The 18,931-nt window shown below is 32.9% G+C and overlaps 1 protein-coding gene across 2 annotated transcripts in view; it reads left to right on the forward strand.

Moving 5' to 3' along the window:
• The window catches only part of LOC146995805 (charged multivesicular body protein 5-like), a 216,213-nt gene extending 210,101 nt beyond the window's left edge, over positions 1-6,112 (forward strand). For both annotated transcript variants that reach the window (XM_085821818.1, XM_085821817.1), the window contains one exon: positions 5,974-6,112. The gene's annotated coding sequence lies outside the window, so the exon portion shown is untranslated. The remainder of the gene's footprint in view (positions 1-5,973) is intronic.
• Positions 6,113-18,931: the final 12,819 nt, after the last annotated feature.

Here is an 18,931-nt window from a genome sequence, read left to right on the forward strand (position 1 = left end):
CTATAGAATTTAACAAGCTCACAATTTATTGGTCCGTCTTATTTTTCAAGTTAAATAATACCGGTACATAGAAAGGTCTGAAAAAAACCATTTTTTATTTTAGTCAGCCACATAGATGCACAGAATCCGTTATAAGTTATCAAACATGTTGTGGTTTACGACATATGCTTGGAATACGATTCGAGTTCGATGAGTCACGTTGCACACACCACCCTTGTTTACATTCTTTGAGACACTACTACAGTCTGTCTACCACTAGAGCTGTTTCATCGGCATGTCCAGGTGGTGACGGTCGCTAATAGGAACAATGAATAGTATATGCAATTAGAGTGAACCAAATAATTTTTTTTGACGAATGCTGGCAGCGAGAAAATGTTTATTATTCGGCTAATAGCTCTCGTAAACCTCATAACTATTTAGTAGTAAGTTCGAATGAATAAGTAGAAATTTGAAAACAATTATTTGAAGAAATATTATTCAACCACGCAACTCCAATAATTAATATAAAATTCTAATAAAAATATCTAAAAGTGAAAACATTTTTATGATTTTTAGGTAAAAAGTAAAGTTTTGTTTATGTGATAAAGTAAAAATATCTCCAAGAAAGAAAAAACTGAATGCTTTTTCCGACTATGCAAAATAGATGGGAAAATGAAAAGGTTAACATAAAATGAAAGGTTATGTCGGCAAGTGAAAAACTCTTAGGAGAAAGTAAAGTATCTGATGTGGGCACCCCACGACTTCATTGAAAGATCTAGGAAAGTACACACATATATATACATATATTTTTTTTTCTGCACTTCATTTAAACTTATTTTCTGGAATTCCATTAGAGATGCATTTCTCATTCAATCGATTCGTGTCTACGCAAAAAATAAATAACTCAAAACATCTTCATTCAAACTTGTAAAATACAAAAAAAAAAAAAATTAAATACCAAATACAATTAAAAACAGCTAAAAAAAGAGTTTTTGCAAAATAACGTATGTTAAAACAATATATATAAATCTAAAATATACTATAAGTCGCGCGTTCAAGACATACAGTGTCTCACAAAAGTGATGGGACACTTGTGCTTTACAAAAGGAAACTGTGGTAAAATAAATTTAAAAAACATGTAAAAATTTTTTGTGAATGTCTTTCATACTTAAATTTAGTAACAATTATTACATAACATACATTTTCTCAAAATATTAAAATATTCATTTAATAAAAATACAATTGTTTAGAACGAAGCAAAAAATGGCTCGCATAAGTGATGGGACACTTACTTTTCCATCAAATATTTATCCAAAAAATTTACTTTTTAAAAGGTTTTAATATTTTGTTTTATTTCCTTTTACTTTTAAAACATGATTTAATCTTCTTGAGATGGACTAATTTTTTTTGTGATTTCTGGAGTGATCTTACCCCATTCTTCCTGAAGCACCGATTTTAATTGTTGTTTTGAAGAAATGGTGTGTTTGCGAATTCTTGATTCCAATTCTTGCCAAATATTCTCTATGGGATTTAAGTCTGCAGATTGTGATGGGGTTTTTATTATTTCAGGACAGTTATACAGCAGTCTGTGTCTGACGTTCAAAGCAGTGTGCTTTTTTTATACCATTGTCCTGGGAGAATTTAAAATCGTTATGAAGGTTCAATTTTCGTGCTGAAGATTTCAAATTTTGATTTAAAATGTCAATATACTTGTACTGATCCATTATACTGTCGATAAAAACAAGATTACCAACTCCAGCGGACGACATACACCCCCATACCATAACTCCTCCTCCACCATGTTTTACTGTTGGCACCAAGTTCTGTTTGCGAAATTCTTCCCTGGGTTTTCTCCACACCAAGATTCTACTGTCAGAACCAAATATATTAAATTTACTCTCATCAGCAAATATAACTTCATTCCAGTAATCAGAATTCTTAATGTTGGATTTTGTGAAAGCCAGTGTGAGTTTTCTATTCTTTTCACTTACGAAGAATTTTTTCCTGGCTGCTCTACCGTGATATCCAGTAGATCGAATTACTCTTCTAATAGTGTCAGCATTAGCAATTACTCCATATAATGCTTGTAAATCAGCAGTAACTTAAGGAGCACTTATTCTTGGATTTTTTTAATATTTCGAACGATAATTCGCTTTATTCCATTGGATAGTTTTGATGGTCGGCCAGGTCTTCTTTTATCCTGGATCATATGATTCTTTTTATATCGTTTAATGATATTGAAAACTGTTGAATGACTCAAGTTAACTGTTTCAGCAGTTTCTCTAATAGATTTTCCACGTTCAATACCCAAATTAATAACTAATTTTCGAATTTCAGGAAAAGTTTCTTTTTGTTTAGCATTCATGGCTGTACAGAGCTAAAAAACACAAAAATTCCGAAACAAACTGGAGAGAAATACTGCAGACGATTTTATAAATTATTGCCAATTGCTTTTTAGTAAAAATAAATACCCCAAAAAAATTTTTTATAGTAGTACGTAGTAGTATCTAATGGTGTCTCAGCACTTATGTGAGCCATTTTTTGCTCCGTTCTAAACAATTGTATTTTTATTAAATTAATATTTTAATACTTTGAGAAAATGTATGTTATGTAATAATTGTTACTAAATTTAAGTATGAAACACACCCACAAAAATGTTTACATCTTTTTTTTAATTTATTTTATTACAGTTTCCTTTTGTAAAACACAAGTGTCCCATCACTTTTGTGAGACACTGTAGTTCAGTTTCGTCATTCGACCGAGTAGAACGAGAGATATAGACCCCGCCCCCCTTTTGATTTGATGTACTTATCCTAGCAAGTTTTATTTTCTGTTCTGTGTCTTCTCAAAATTATCCCGTTCAGAGCAAAAAATGTCGTTGTTTTAGAAAAAAATATTTTAGTTTACCTAGTTACAGCAGAGAAAGCAGTCTATGTATCTTATGGGGAAAACAGAAACAAATGTTCAAGTAAATTTAACCCATGAGAATTCTAAAGTAAAGCCCGCTTAAAGCTCTCAAATGTAAACTGTCTTTCACTATTGATAATAGGGAGAAAGCCAACAATAGCTGCCAAAAGTTTTCCCTTGAACTCAAAAAATCTAGTTGTACTTAAATGTATTAATAAATTTCCATTTTAGTGGGAGCTGATGAAAGTAGAAGTCACAGTAAATACAAAATAATAGGATAATTGTTTAGCAAAAATAAAACACTACAATCGCTATCATACAACTTAAATAATTTGAAAATGAAGTTCTTAAGTACTTAAGTACAGAATTTTTATAACTATAAAATTCAGATTGAGCCAAAAGTTTCACAAAGCTTTTACATCTATGATTAAAAAAAAAAAAAGAAATTTTACATCATAATGTTTAGGAATTAACTTAGGTGAAAATTTTGTCTCTCGAGACTGCCTTCCAGCTTTTCTGCAAAAACATTTTCTGTAATAGAGTAAATAATGACTTTCTCGCAAATAGATACTAGGCATAATGTCCAAAATAGTAGACCGTTTGTTTTCCGATCTAGATATCAAGTATAAACAAGATAAAAATCTTACCTAGTCAGAAGATTTTCTTTCTTTAATCCAAGCAATCACGGGATATTTTTTATTTACTGAAAAAAATCTACTCAGAAGCAGACAAAAGCCCTCATTATAAACTAAAAATTATATTTTAATTTCACATTGCACATTACTACCTACAGTGGATCTCAAAAGTGTTCTCCACTTTAAGAATTTGCAGAAAAAGTGCTATAGCCCGGAACTGAATTCGAATACAGAGCTCAAATAATTTTTCATGCCATCTTCATGCTGATTTTGAATAAAACCAAATTTTTTGGTTTTAAATATTGGCAAATTTTCTTTTTCTGAAATTGAAAATATAAGGAGGCATAAATAAAACACAGCAGAAAAGTTATCGTACACCGAAACATTTTCGTAAAATTCCATAAATAAAATTATCGTCTGCCATTTTTAAAAATTTTTGCATTTAGGAGATGTTTAAAAAGGTGTTTCGCTTTATTCTTTGCTTGATTATGCTCTTATATTTCATTTAATATTTTAAAATGGGTGGTAGTCATAAGGAAACAACTAGTAGCATTCAAAAATTGATTGTTTCATCATAAGAGTGGAAAATCTATCCGGAATATCGCTAAATTAATAAATTTATCCCATTCTAAGGTGCAATATGTGATAAAATGCTTTAAAGAAGAAAATTGGATCGAAAATAAAATAAGAAGAGGTCATCTGGGAAAGTCTTATCAGAGATTTATAGTTATAAAATTAGTGAAAACTCTATCTTTGAATGTTGTAAAGATTTCGACAGAATTTACTGAAAAGTTTTCTACTTCAGTTTCACCTGAAACTGTTCGACGAGTACTCAGATCAGCTAGATTATTTAGATCAGCTGATCGAGGAAAATATAGAAAACCTAGGCTTTCAATCGCAATAATTATTAATGGTAAATAAGCCCGAAGCGTCTTATTTGCAGACGAAAGCAAATTTAACGTTTTGGATTCCGGTGGGCGTATAATTGTAAGGAGACGAGAAAATCAGGAACCGAATCCCGAGAACTTCATTGGAACCATGGAGGTAGGAAGTAAGTCCTTTCTTACCTCCATGGTTGGAACAGTAAAGCATGGGGGTGGAGGTGTCCTTGTGTGTGTGGGGGGGGGTCATGTCAACACATCAGGATTAGGTAATTTAGTGTTTGTTGGTGGCATAATGAACCATGCTCTTTATTTAAATCTTTTACAAGATAATTTAAAATTACTCGCCCAAAACTGGGGTACTGCCAAACTCGACATAATCTAGTAAATGACTTCACTATACGACTTCCTTCCATACAGAAACTTAACGCTTTCAGTAATATAATCGATATTAATTCTTCCCCTACCACCTGATACTTTTCGTTTAATTCTGATTCCAACCTGATGCCATTAACTAGAGCGGCCTTCAGAACATGAAAGTAGTGTGTCTCGCTGCAGTATTGAACTAAGAGACTTTTACCAATGTCTTTAAATCAACCCAGAGCCTTCCCTTTAAAAATGGAAGCTGATGTTGCTATCTTCTGCCTCCCCAACTAGATACGATAGAAAGTGACTTTTCTAACCCTTTCACAAAATATATTGCAAAGCTTCTACCATCAAAACTGAAGGCTGGATTCATCGAATTAGCCTTATCGTTTTACGGCATCTACAGTGTACTCTATTCCTTCACTTAGGATCCACCAGCTGTTGAGTAATACAATCGCTGAACACCGTCAGGTCTCCCTGGGTTTTGATGTTAGAGCATTTTCATTGTTTTCACTATGCGTAACGTTAATAGGAGCCAGTTTCCCTTAAAAAGTTCCTCCACGAAAGTATTCCTCTCCTTAGGCAGATAGTCCTCGTGTGTTTTGTATTAATGAAATAAACCAAATTGAACCTTCGGTTGCATTTCCCAGCGTTCCTCCCACTTCCAATATGGCAGGGGCTAAACTAAAACTTTTGGAATCTTCAGGCATCCTTAACTATGCATGTTGGGCATTAGTGTGCTGAACTCCATCTACTCTGAATGTTAATTCCTTCAACCACAAAAGACAGACAGACAACTTTTTCCGCCGTCTTAGCTTCTAAGTCAAATTTTGTCATGCTTCCAATAAGGTCGTAACATTGTCAGCGCTTCATTAAAATTCTGAATACTTACGAAAATAGTCTGCTTTCATAGCTTGACCTTTTTTTTTATGCTTTTAGAAATATATGTTTTGTTCTACCATTTGTAAATTTTTTAATGCATGCATAATAAAACAGTTGTTTTAATACAGATGTAGCCAATTTTAACTATAATTTTTAGCATCATTCTATAATTTAGATAAACAACAAATACTGGCCTTTGTAGTAATATTTATTATCATACTAAAATATTCAATGAATTGCAATGCTAGAACTTGAGGGCAAATTCTTGTTTCCGTTGTACAACTTGAAGCTTAGTACTGACAATATTTCCATTTTTATTACAGACTGAGGCTATGAAAAAAAAAGTTAAAAACAAGAACAAAGAGTGCAGAAAAATGAATGCTGGTTTTGAGGAATTCGTATTGGTATTGAGAACTCCAAAGCGAAGAAAAGCAGCATCTTCTGAAGAGAGTGAAGCATCATTCAAAGAAACAAAGCCAAAGAAAAAACCCAAGGTTGGTAAATGGGTCAGCTCCGATTCTGAATCTGAAAAGAGCATGAGTTCCAGCGAAGAAAGTGAAAGCAGTCAAGAATCAGAAGATCAGTGGAAAGTCAATAAAAGCTGTGAAGGGAATCGAATAAAACTCAACATAAATAAGAAAGCCATTAGTAGTGAAGATGATGATGAATCCACTTCTCGAGAATCTGCACCGAGGAAGCGGGAGAACAAAATCGTCTCAGATGAGAGTGAAGAGGAGGAAAGTTCATCAGAAGATGACAAACAAGACTCTCGGCCATCGTATCAGCCTAACTATGGTCCACCTGAGCAAGTCCCTCCTTTTATTTCAAATCCATATGTAGCAACACCAGTGCCACAGCCTAATGGAGGATTTATGATCCATACTTTGTTACGAGCTAGGAATCCCGAAAACGAAGAAGATGAACTGACAGGTGTTACTGACATAGTTTCATACATCACACAAGAATAAATCTAAATCATGTAAATTACCATTCAGCATTTTAGAGAGCATTTATCAATGTAGATAACTTGTATGTATAAAATCATATTTGCAATATGTTTTATTTCTAGTTTTATATTTCATGCTGTTGTCTTTTTTTTTATTGATATTTTGTACATTGATTTGACATTTTTTTATGGCTTTACAAAATTGGTACCGATTCTTTGGTTATTTTCACGTCCTGTTCTTTTTGGAATGGGTTTATTAGTTACTGTTTCTAATGGTAAGTATCAGCTAGGTACTTGAAGTGTAAATATGCAAAATCCTCCTGGTAGTAGTAAATGCTGTAAGGATCTGTAAGGATGTCTTTTCTCCCTCTCCCCCGTTAAGCTGCCATTACATATGTATATTAAAAAATATTCTGCTTTGGATTTGTATCATGTATTCTGTGTTGCTATTTAGCACCATAGATTTCTGTACACGTGAATGATCTGTATGTCTGTTATTTATATAAGTGTATTGTTTATACATCCTACTTTATCACATGTGTTATAATTTTCATAATTCATATCTATTCAGATGTAAGCTATTTTGTTTTTTAATATTAAACGAATGAAAATTCATTTTTCTGGTGCCTTTATGAACATCTACTCCTAGACTTTAGGTACCAAACCTAATCATTCCCATTTCATGAACTCTATGAACAGATTCTACTTAGTATACTGTCGCTTAAATGTGTAAAAACAATTAACACAGGACTGATTTAATGTTTATTTTACTTTCCTTTCCTTTTCCCACTATTTCCGTGTGTAGCTTGCTGATAGCAAGCTGTATACCGGCTGTCATGAATTAAAAAGTACATTGCAGGTATAGCAAATGCATGAGTGTGTCCGGAGGACAGGATGCAAAATGAAAATTTATTTTACTGTATGACAGATTGGTTTAAACTAAGAGCTGGTTTGGCTGTTTACTGGTGACCAAAAAAAGTCGTAAAAAATTCCTTAAAATATACAAATCATTTATTTAAAAAAATGTAGACTGTGCATAAGTGATTTAATTTTTTATATTAGTTTATAGTTTCTGAATGAATTCTGTATTTATTAATATTTCTTAATGCATTCTTATTTTATATTTTAACTTCTAAAAAAATCTATAGAAGGCTGAATTTATATAATTGATGCGCATTAAGTTAAAATTACACCCCCTAGTATTTTTAAATGTGTTTATTATACATCAGTTTATGATTCCTTGACATATTTTCTATATCAGTTAAAATTTAATAGAAAATATATGAAAAATGGGTTACATGTAGAAATGAAAAATATAGAATTATCAATAAAAATTACCTTCGTATCGATAATGAAGGAAAATTTCAGAAAACATCATAGTTTTTGGAAGCTGATTCTTTTTTTGTTTGTTTTATATTCTTATATGTAGGATAGAAAGATTTATCTGCAATAAATTTAGTTTAAAACTATAATATATATTAAAATACTAAAATATGCACATGTTGGAGCAGTCAGTTTAGTATATACAAAGTGTTCAAAAAATATGCTAGTTTAATTTTGACTTAATAATCTCACTTTTCTGTTTTTCACCTGTTTTGAGGAATATCCTTATTTTTTTATAAAGTCTAAAAGTTAGTGAATGCTGCTGAGAAAGGAGACAAATTATGGATTAGAAACATTTTACAAAATACAGGACTGTAATTGTTCTTCTGGATTCATTTTTTTCCCTCCTGTTAAAATTGTATGTCAGAATGAAAAATACCAAAACTTTTCCAAAATTCAAAACTGATCAAGAAGTACTAAAAGTACAATCAAAATATCAAACAATACATAAAAGAATTTAATATGTAATCAACTTATACATCTATAACTATAAAAAGAAAATTTTTTAAATTTATGACATGGCAGAAACTGATTTTTAACTTAAAAAAATTTCTCATATATCTTCAGGTTCTCCCAATTTTTTTTCCTTCCCCTTCTTGATAGCATAATATACTTTTTTTAAATGCATGATAGTTTTCAATTTCAAAATTAGTCTGATTAAACTATGGCCTTTTAAAATTCAAAATTAATACATTTTTAATTTGCTATGAAGTTTTATTAGCTTAAGCAATTGATAGTAATTTTTTTAATGTGAAATGCTGAATTCAAATGCACACAGTCTCATTAAGTGATTAATTACAAATTAGCTAGCTGATGAGTTGATAGTACACTATGAGCATTTTATTTCTAGGATAACAAATTTTTTAACCACCTAACATTTGTAATTACATCATGATTACTTATTTTTCATTTTAAAAATAATTCTGTAATTGAAGTTGTCTTACAGCAGCAATCACTGAATTCCTAAAATTTTAAGCTATTTAGCAAGTTTCTTACCTGTTTAAAACATTTGAATTATTTCAATGTATTGCGATTAAAGTACATTGATACACATAATGATTAAGTTTTATAATGTATTATAATTTCAATGTATTACATTTTATAAAGGTTTATAATGAACAGATTTGTAATATATAAACATAAAATAAATTAGATTTTAATAAAATATATATATGCATAGGTAATTTATTAATAATCTAAACAATATATATTTATTTTTATTTACTTTGATAAGTCAGATATGTAAGTAGAACAATGCAAGGTGTTTACACAAAACACTATTCAAATCAAAATTAGTTTTTTCCCCCTCCTAAAGAACAAAAGGCCGAACAGATTAGTTGGATAAGTGAAATGGTGCTCTGTGATGATAAACTGTATTTAAATTTTGGTGAAAGATCATCTTCAAAATTCTCAGCTGCATCATAGAAATAGTTTTAAAATCAATTCTGAATAGTTCAGGATTTAACACAGTTTTATATAACACAGTTTTATGTTCTATATGATGGAAAACTTATGATTTGATTTTTCTACATGGTCATATATTTGATATATTGACTTTTAAATATAATTAACCAATACTGATTTTTAATATTATGCTGAAAAGGAAAATTTCTGATACAGGTTATTGAAAATGCTAGAGTAAGCTATTAGAATTCCAAGTTAACAATTTAATGACTACTTTCTTAACGGCATTCATGTTATTCAAAATGTTCGAACATTTTGTTATACTCGCACATTTAAGCATATTCTTACAAATTTTCTGAATGTTGTTAGTATGTATTTTTATGAACATATTCTTTCTTTCTTTTTTTACTGGAATTTCATTGAATGCAGCTGATGAAAAGCTCATGGCAAACTGAGTGCAAGCATATGCCTTCAAAATTCACTAAATTTAAGATGGAAAATATTTTGTCCGATTCTGCCAGATCCATTCGTTTAAACTTTTAAATCAGATTTATATTATTTTATGAAAGTATTCTTTGCCTGAATTTTTTTAATAAAGTCCTTTTATGGAACAATATGCTCAGCACATTCCAAGATAAGTGAATGAGTCACAAATTATTCTTATTTCTTCATATAAATTAGTAGGAACTGTTCTTACATTTCAGATACTAGGTTGGGCCTAGTGCATCAGATGATATGCCAGAGCATTTGGACAGGTGAGATTTGCTTTCACTAGAGATGTTAGAACATTATCTGAATATTTTAATAGATTGCAGTTTTACATCATGTGAAGAAGTGAATGATTGCGGTATTTCAGAAATTAGGGATATTCATATATCCACAAGAATAATATTGGATTATAAGTCTTACTAAAAAACAATATTATAAAGTATTTCAGAAAAGAAAATTATAAAATCGTAGTTTTATTGATTTTCATAAAAAATAAATACATCTATAAATATTTGCTATTAAACACTTTTTAGTTGTAATAATTGTAATTGAATCGTGATTCAACAAATAAATATTTTCATAATATAAGTAAACACAAATTTTTACATTTCAAATCTATGTACATTTACACAATAAGTTGCTTCAAGGAATTTGTCAAGATAAATGATTTATACATTTGAGGTTTTTTTAGACATACAAAAGTACTTACTTAAAAACTTGCATGATTTATACTTTACATGTCACCATATATTTGTAGTAATTTTTGCCACGCAACTCGTATTAATATTCATATTCGTATTGTGAAACTCCTGAAAAAGAAGTTGCTATTATTGCAAAAACTCTTAAGATCTCAGTTTGTCACAACAACATTAAATGAATATTTGTTAAAAGTCTTAGTTTTATTGGAAAATGCTGCTTGATGAGATGTCGCAGAAGTTCTTAAAATATGAAGCATATTTAGGATACAATTCTAAACATCTCAGTTTCTGTTTGCAATTTTCTCAATTCTTGTTAATTACATAGGATACAAAATCATTACGAAACTGTAAAGACTGACTGTTTCTCATATAAAGAAAGGCATGTATTCAGAAGTTAGAATCGATTTTTAAATATAATTTTTTTTTATTAAAAATAAAATTTTCGAGATCAAATTTCTGCTGAATTTGTTGTTCAGTTATATAAAAGAAGTGTCAGAGCTCTGTTATTTAGGGTTCCTGTATGCTCTGGCTAGACTTATGATTTATCCCTAAAATTAAGAGAGGGTCCAGTGCAATAACATATAAAAATATTTGAGGTAAAAGTTTTGCAACACGTAAATGAAAACCAAAACCAAAACATGACACCTTTTATTTTCAGAATGATAAGGCTAATAAAGAATTTGACCATATGATGTATCTTTACACGCCTCACAATGGACCTTCACCCTTTAAATGAGGTTATTAACCATAAAAAAACTTGTCGCAACAAATCCCATTCTTCTACAGGTAAGGATTTTAATGTTTAAAGCAGGGGTTCTCAACCAAGGGAGATGTGGTCAGACTTTTATTTGGCTATTAAATATTTAATTTTACATTATAAACATAAAAAACTACTTTTAAGTTTTGTTATCAACATTTTCTATACTTTTATCTGCTTAATTCATAAAAAATATGTTATTTTTCATGTTCTGGAAAGAAGGGGAGATGATCTTCTAACAATGGTGAAAGATGTGCATGGGGCAAAACAGGATAAGAACCACTGGTCTAGAGATCCCTGGAAGGGTGTTGATGTAGCGGGCAGTGTTTAGGAGTGCTTAGGAATAGTGTTAAAAGAAGAACGTGGGAAATAAAACAAAGTAATGTAAATACAGGACATATCTAAACAGCAGCAATATGTTTGTGCTATGAAATTAGTTTTTAAAAATTTAAATTTTAAAATTTTGAAATTTACAATCGTATTTCAGTATTTTCTCAGCTACCAATTGATGCCATGGTTTCGTCAAGACTTGATCATACAGCAAAGTTACTTCAAAATTCAATAAATTGAATTTGCATTACAACAGACTGTTGGTGAAAGCAACAATAAAAAAAGTCCATACAATAAAACACATCGAATTCAGCTAAAATACTCGTAAATACACTGGTGTACAAAATTAAGAGATGGAAAACATTTTCCCTCATTTCTCCTAAAATACCACGCAAAACCTGGACAGTTTATTGCCATATAATGCCACTGTGGTGCTGGGAGATGAGTTTATGTATTGCTGTGCATGTTGCTACATCAGCAGGAGATATACAAGTCTGCATCCAGCTGCTCAACTCTTTCCGCTTTGCAACACAGTAACGATTTTTATTGTCTTTCTTAAATAATCTTATTGTTTTTCGCTGTTTTTTAATGAGAACACATCATCGTTTGGATGCTGGTATGAGATCAGAATTGTGGGTATGCTTGAGGCAGGGCAGTCCAAACTTCAGGTTGCAAGGGAACTGGATGTAACATCAAATTTCATCTCTAGTTTGAGGACAGTTTAAAAACAGAAGACTAGGACATGGTTGCCCGAGTGCCAGAAAGACCAATGATGATCAGCATTTGGTACTTCAACCAAGCGCCAGAGAACGTCTACAGCCATACAACCTGTCTTGTGACCTCATTACTGCCACAGGTTCAAGAGAACAGAAGGCTCCATGAGACAGGACGATATGCTAGAAAGTTCGCTATTTGCATTCGACTCACTCCCTCTCACAAAAGAAAGCATTTACAATGGTGCATACAACACCAACACTGGACACAGTTTCAGTAGGCTAATGTTTTCTTCATGGATGAGTCCAGATTCAGCCTACAACCCAATTCTCAGAGATTATTGATATGGAGGGAACCTGGGATCCGATGCCATTCCAGCAACATAATGGAAAGGGAGCAATGTGGTGGTGGAGAAGTGATGGTCTCAGTAGAGATCATTCAAGATACCCGCAAGCCGCTCCATTTGTTTCACACTGGGTCCATGAACGCCCAGAGTTACACATAGGAGATCCTAGAGCACAATGTGTGACTTTTCAGGGGAGCTGTTTGCCTTGAGTTCATTTTTATGGATGACAACGCACTACCACATAGGGCCCACCTAGTTGATGACTATCTGGAAAGCGAGGATATACACCGAATGGATTGGACAGCCAAATATCCTGACTTTAATCCTCCTGAACATCCTTGGGATGCTCTTGGGGAGGGTTATTGCAGTACACCAATGCTCACCCAGAACCAATCAGGAGTTAAACTGCTGTATATTTATTTATTAAATATCACCATAAAATACAGTTCAACAGCAATATCGCAAAATAATTTTTAAAATGAGCATATTTTTAGAATTTCCGATACACAGTCTCGCACGCTGGATGTAATTTTTTTTCATACAGCGTTGCCATTGCTTGCTTTGAAATTGTTGAGATCGTTAATAAAAAATTCGTTAACGTTTTACAAAATATGAAATCGGTAATAAAACAAATTCCAAATTAGGGTTTCCGGATGCCCATGTTTGGTGGAGGATTACATTATTCAAAACTGGATGGCTGTAGTTACCGCTGTTTTATCACAATGAGAGAAACATACATACATTTATGCAGATTCTTCATTATTTATTTCTTTAAATGTAACACAGGGGGATACTATTTGGTGGCAACAATTTGAAAAGTGAAACGGACATTTAAAGTTTTCGACACAAAATCCCAAAACGAAATTAATAGCCCTCTTCGGCTAGCGCCCTTTGGGATTAAAACAAATTGGAATGGTTCAGGTTTTAACGTTGCTCAAAAGAAATCGTTTTTTCCTCGATGTCAGCTCCTCTAATTCTGACGCTTGAATTGTTTATTTTATACGACGTTTGGTTTCCAGACCAATATGCTTTGTTGCTTCAATTTTATTTGTTCTTACACATAACTTTTTCAATCGCTTTTCATGTGATAAAAGCTTTTTCCCTTTTGGTTAACCGATGTTGTAACATCTTTTTATTTGGAAAGTAATACGGACATCGAAAGTGATTCGATGAAAAATTGAGGTTCGAGGCTAGGATTGATTGATCCGCTCCGGAATGGATTCAAAGGATCAATTTACTTTACTTTGTGAATTTAATTCCGATTCTAGAAAACGTAACTCTTTTACCGTTCACGGAGAGCTGTAGTTGGAATAGTGTTAGGAATATATAGTTTTGCAATCGGATTCGGGAAAAAAAGAGCAGAGATCTTATTGGAAACGTGTCAGGAAAGTTCGGTTCTCATATTAGGGTAGAAAAGAATAATTATCATCCTCGACGTTTTGAAACATTTTCATTCTAGCATTTTATTGTTAGTTCTGTGTAGAAAGGCAATCTTCAAAACTACAGATGAAAGAAATCAGTTTAGAGAGTTAGCATTTGATGAGTCAATTTTTCAGATCCCACGACCCGTGCAATTCTTTTCGCTCCAGCTTCGTTAATTGGTCCCGATCCGCTCATTCCATCCTTTCCGCCCTTGGATCCATACTCGCTAACTGCTCAGATTCACCCCTTGTTCTCGATCTTTTTCATTAATGTTATTACTGGTAAAAGATGAGACATAAAAAAGAGCTAATTCATTTCAGAGAGAAAACGGCTCTGATTCGATCCCAGAAAACAGAGGTTTTGTCCATCTCTGTTGAAGACTAGTAGTCCTTTCGAGCTAAAAGGAAAGAAAGTTTTCGTCACAAAATGCACTGAATCTCATCCATGAATGCCTTCGTCCAGTTGTGCCTATTCCAGGTATACCTTCGTCGAGGACTTTCTAAGGGAAACTGGCTCGAATACACATTACAGATAGGAAAAACCATGAAAACACCCATGCAGCGAACCCGTTTGCTGGATTCGAACCTCAGACCGAACTTCCAGTGTTCAGCGACTTTACCGCTCGGCCCCTCGTGGGCTAGAGCGTGATCTGGATATTGTTTCAAGATTATACATTAGACATTTGAAATTAACAGCTTTTACCGAAGATGATATTTAACTGAAATATCTGATCTGAGATTTCGAAAGAATATGAAAGTTCAGTGGAGATTACGGTTGAGGAAGTAATAGAAGAAATTCTCGTCTCATCAGCTGACGAGATAGGCTCTAAAAAGCAATCAGGTGGCAGATTTAAATGTGAAGTAGTCCCTTCAAATTCGAAGGGAAAATTTTATCGTATTTTATCTCTAAAATTTATCATATCTCTGTTAGGGGAAAACGCGATAAAATTCTGGCGATTCTTAAAAAAATCGAATTTAGCTTGCAGCTTGCAATACGACAGTTCACATACTTCAAAATAAAATGAAACACTGAAAAGTGTATAGCATTTTTACTTTGAATGAAAGAGAGGATTTTTAATGGAAATGTCTTGCATTTGCCTTAGTCATGAGGAAAAGCACTTGACCAATGATGACCTAGAAATTTTTTAACTTTTGGAATTCGATTCCTTTCGCTGACTATAATTGCGTAAATCGGATAATTATTTGTTCACATTTTTATTGCATTTTGTTCGCTTTATAACTTCAGTACGTAATCCACTACATTCTTATTATTACGTAAAGCAGTAGTATTTGTATTACACTAAAATGACAAAAATATGACGCATCTGTCCACAGCAGTGCTTCTAAAATTTTAAGATAAATTACCACTTTAGCCGGAGCGCACCGCAGCCCTAATTAAGATGAGCTCCGGTACTTCTTTTTATAAAACTGAATCACAATTTAAAGGGAACAAAATTTAGAATTCCTAACGTTTTAGTTTAACAATAAGTAGACCATGCAATATTCTTATTTCCCTAGACAAACAAACTCATGAGAAGTTCAAATAAAGTCCCCTCACTCACATGCGGAAACCTTTCCGCAAAGCAATAAATTTGGGGGAGTTTGTTTAGGAACGTCTAAATTTCTCGCCATGCCATCGTATCTAGTGTATTGTTATCGATGTTTACAGTTAGTTATCCTCCCAGGAAGGAAAATTCGTGTTCTTAAATGTGCGTTAAATGACAGCGAATACAAAAAGAGTGAAATACTGAGATAAACTGCTCAAGCACGTCCTATACATCGTCTTTCCCACAGTATCCACGAATGGGAGGGGGGGACGTAACCCGCAACTTTACATTTAGGAGTCCCATTCAGGACTCATTTACCCCTGAAAACCATCTTCTTGATGGATATAATTATACCAACAGAGAGCTGCGGTCAAAGAGAATGTTCTCTCTCACCAAGATTCCCCTCATTTTTTGTTTCCACCCACTCATACCCTCATTCTGTTTCGCCTTGGAATTTTCATCAGCTATACTTTAAGTATGTTTAATTTTTGTGATGATAAAAGAACTCCCCCTTCCCCTACGATCAGAACTTAAATTGGGCCGGAACCCACCGTATCTCGGCTCCGGAGCTTCTTAGTTTTTGTAATAAATCATAATTCTAGCCGGAACGCACCGGAGCCCTGAATAAAAAGACTTCGGCATTTCTTTTATGTAGTTGAATAACAATTTCAGTAGAAATTTTATCTCGAAAATTTCATTTTAACAATAAAATTATATTAAATCGCGTATTAAATTTTAATTTATCTCTTTACATTTTATTTAATTTTAATTAGTTAATTACTTCAATCTTTAATTATTTCAATAAATAATAATTAATTATCTAATAATTATCAATTAATTTATAATGATATATAATAATTATTGATTAAATAACAATTTATAAACATTAATTAAATAGCTATTAATTAATTTGATAATAACTAACTATTTAATTTTAAAAGTATTAGAGAGTTTAATAGTCATTTTATTTATTTATTTACTCTTGTTCCTCTCTGCTGACGGTCTTCCATAGGGCTCCGGCACTTCTAATCTTAGAAATTAAGCCCTGGTCCACAGTAAAATGATTTATAGAATTTCTTGTATCCTGACCTCATTTTTCAAAAATTAAATTTCCAGCAGTTCTGTTAAATCCTTCTATTTTAAATTTGTGTCCATTGACAGCCAAAATATGTTTACTTTTGTTTGTTAGCTCTTCTTTCATTATTTTTACATTTCCGTTGCATGAATATGTCAATTTGGCGACTTTCCAAGTTTTCAGAACCTGCATTTTGAAGTTTGCCAAAGAGGGCAATATCGCCAAATCAGTTTATTTTGTACAATTTTTAACTGTTTATCTATACCAGAGTTTCTTAAACTGTGAGTCGCGTCCTGCAGCAGCGGGTCGCCAAACATTTTGGCAGTTTTTGATTTTTCTTTAACTTATTATAATAATTTTACAATTACCAATTATTTTTACACGGGGTATCTGAAAATAGATGAAGTAAGAAAATATAGACAAAGGAAAAAACGATGTTTTGACGCATTCTTTTCATAATATAAATGTTCATTTTACTTGCTTTCCACTTGACATTTTCATTTCTTCTTCTACTTATTTATAATTTTCACATTGTTCTATGTCTTAAAATTAGAAATTAATGACCTAAAACTGCAATAGTATATTACTGTACAAGTGACAAAATTGACAGTTTCAGTCACGTGTTGGATTTGTGGAATGTTGATGGGGGTCCCAACGAAACTGTCGAATTAACGATTGAGTGACACCAACAGGATGGGGCCGAGCATTGTCATGGAGCAACACAATTCCTTTACTGAGCATTCCTCTTCGTTTGTTTTGAATGGCACGCCTTAGTTTTTTTAAAGTCTCACAATATCACCTCTGGGAAGAAATTCAGTAAGCAAAACGCCTTTTCTATCCCAGAAGACAGTGCACATGATTTTTTGTGATGACATTGTCACTTTGAACTTTTGTTTTTTCGGAGAATGAGTGTGTCTCCACTCCATCGATTGTTGTTTCGATTCTGGTGTGAAATGACACACCCAAGTTTCATCACCTGTCACAATTTGGTTTAAAAAGTTTTCTCCCTCATCATTGTACCGCGTGAGAAATGTCAGGGCACTACCAAGTCGCTTTGTTTTGTGAACATCAGTGAGCATTTTTGGAACCCATCGGGAACGCCGAACAAAACAGTACGTGACATTTGTGGAAATGCCTCTGAAAGAGTTGTCATTGTGAAGCGTCTGTTAAAAGAAAGTCTATACATATTCTTTACAATACATATTCTTTGGTCTGTTCTCATGAATTGCTTCATCAACTTTCCTTATCATCGGTGAAAACTGAAGGCCGACCACTCCGAGCCTCGGCGTGGACATTTGTTCGACCTGCATTAAACATTCTTACCCACTTTCTCACCATTCCATCACTTATCGCGTATTCACCGTAAACTTCTGTCACTTGACGATAAATTTAGGTCGGTTTAACATTCCTCGCGTTCAAAAATTTAATCACGGCACGAATCTCACAGTCATCGGGAGAACTAATTGTCTTAAACATTTTGAATGTGCACACCAAACTAAAAACACAACATAGAGCAACCAAAATGGCGCAATTGAAAGTCAGTGAACAAGAAAGACTAGTGCCCATGCGCGGGACGCCTACCACAGCGCTGCGACGGCGCTAGAATGAAACGGTACTTAGTTTCCGAATACGCTACGTACTTTATATACATATTTTTTAAATATATATATATTAATTTCAAGCTAAATGCTGCGTCATCTGCTTCATATATCCTGTTTAAAACTTCGTACATTCTTAGTACATTAATCTTTAACAGGACTGGCCGCTCCATTTCAAGTGACATCTCATATGATCTCATTTGTCACTTCATATGTCATCTCATTTGTCTGATAGTTTATTTCTTCATCTTTAGCTGGTTTATTAGCCCAAAGGAGGCGTTAGCCCAAACGGACTACTGCTCTCGAAACGGGGTTTACGTTTCGAGGTTTACACGGGATATCGCTTTTCAAACTATTGCTGCCCTACATTCTTTTTAAAGAAATTAAATAAAGAAGAATCTGCATGAATGTATGCATGTTTCGCGCACTGTGAAAAGACGACGGTACCGACAACCATCCAATTCTGAATAACGTAGTCTTCCACCTGAACATGGACACCTGGAAACCCGAATTTTAAATTTTTGTATTTACTTTATAATCTACTAGCAGCTTCGCTGCCAGCCTTCGTCTGGG

The sequence above is a fragment of the Stegodyphus dumicola genome, chromosome 8 (assembly GCF_044657685.1).
Source record: "Stegodyphus dumicola isolate Sdum_Otavi_A_Nest chromosome 8, ASM4465768v1".
In the NCBI taxonomy this organism is placed as follows: Eukaryota; Metazoa; Arthropoda; class Arachnida; order Araneae; family Eresidae; genus Stegodyphus; species Stegodyphus dumicola.